This window comes from Arachis ipaensis, chromosome B9 (genome assembly GCF_059453495.1).
Source record: "Arachis ipaensis isolate K30076 ecotype BB chromosome B9, ASM5945349v1, whole genome shotgun sequence".
In the NCBI taxonomy this organism is placed as follows: Eukaryota; Viridiplantae; Streptophyta; class Magnoliopsida; order Fabales; family Fabaceae; genus Arachis; species Arachis ipaensis.
In genome coordinates this window covers 17,098,183-17,099,771 of record NC_142444.1, presented here as the reverse complement: position 1 = coordinate 17,099,771, position 1,589 = coordinate 17,098,183, and positions in this window count along the sequence as shown.

Here is a 1,589-nt window from a genome sequence, read left to right as displayed (position 1 = left end):
AGAAGCATAAACTCAAGCAAAAGCAGCAAGCAGAGGCCAAAGCAAGAACCACCGGCAGCTCGTGGGCGACGAAGCGACGGCGGCTGGGCAGATCGGTGGTGGCATCAGGAACCCAACTCAGCCTCAGATTCTTCTCTCTCCGCGTGCCACCCTCCTCGCGTCGGGCTCCCCTTCCCGATGACGCACTCCACGGCAGCGGCAGAAGTATGCATGAACGGCGGCGACGTTTCTGGCGGCGGCTCGTGGGCGGACCGGCAACGATGTAGGTGTCGCGATGGTGGCATCAGTGCTCCCTCTCTCTTTTCAATCTCTTCTCTCGCTGCTCGTGCTCGGTGGCGAAGGACCCAACGGTGGCGGCGATGGCCTCCTGCGACGGTGGAGGCCTCCTCCCCTCCCCCCTTCGCGTTTCCTTCCCTCCCCACCCCCACCCCCACCCCCAAAAACGCGTTTCCTTTCCCTCACCCCTCCTCTAAAACGCGTTGTTTTCTTTTTTTTTTTATAATTTTTTATTAAAAAGGACGATTTTAATATGAAAAAAAATATTAAGGATGATTTTAAATCCAAAATTACATTGGAGACGATTTCGATTCCGACCCTCAACGTTAGGGACCAAAACAATACTTATCCCTTAAAAAAATTAGGGTATGATAGGCAATATATATTTTTTATGTGTAATTTTATTAGCGACACTTTTTAAAGCAACATATTTTTTCTAGGTAATTTTTGAAATATCACTCTAAAAAAAGAAATTTCGAAAAGAAAGAAAAATATATGCTGGTAATAAATTTTATTTAGAATAAATATCTAAATTTATTTTCATCAATTTTTATTTTAAACAAATTATTCCCTAAAAAAAATAGACAATTTACTATAATCCTTTAAAATATTAAATAAATTAGTTCCTTATTTTTGATAAATTAGAGACTAATTAATTTTTCAGTTGTTAACAATATTAGAAACTAAATTTTCTTAAATGATCAAAGATTGAGACTTGAGAGTTTGAGTTGTTATTGTAGAAACTAGAAAGAAAAAGAAAAAAACAAAATAAAGGAAAATATTGATTAATTGTTATCAGTTTTATTTACTTAGAAAATTTATTAAGAGCTAGTTTACTGTTTAATTTTTCTAAAAAGAACAAAAGAAAATCTTTGTTTCAATAACATTATCGGATCTATTGTTGTCCCATCTTATCTTATTACATCTTCCTACAACCTGTTAACATCTACAGTGTGAATGATGCAATCCTATAAAAGATAAAATAGAATATAGATCCATGCCTAATTAGCTTCCTCCTTCTATTACGACACTTCATCAGCTTTCTACCTAGTTCTTTATTTACTTTGCTAGCTAGCTTCTACTGTTGCTGTGAGGATGGTTCTGGAGAATTTATTGCGTGTATTTATAAGGTTAAATTATTTTATTATTTTATAATTTTATTAAATTTATAATTAAATTTTTATACTTTAAAAAATTTTAATTGATTTCTTCCACTAATTTTAAATTTATAATTATATTTTTTATTTTAAAAATATTTATCTTAACAAAATATATTAAAACATATTTTAATAATATTAGATAAATAAAAATAT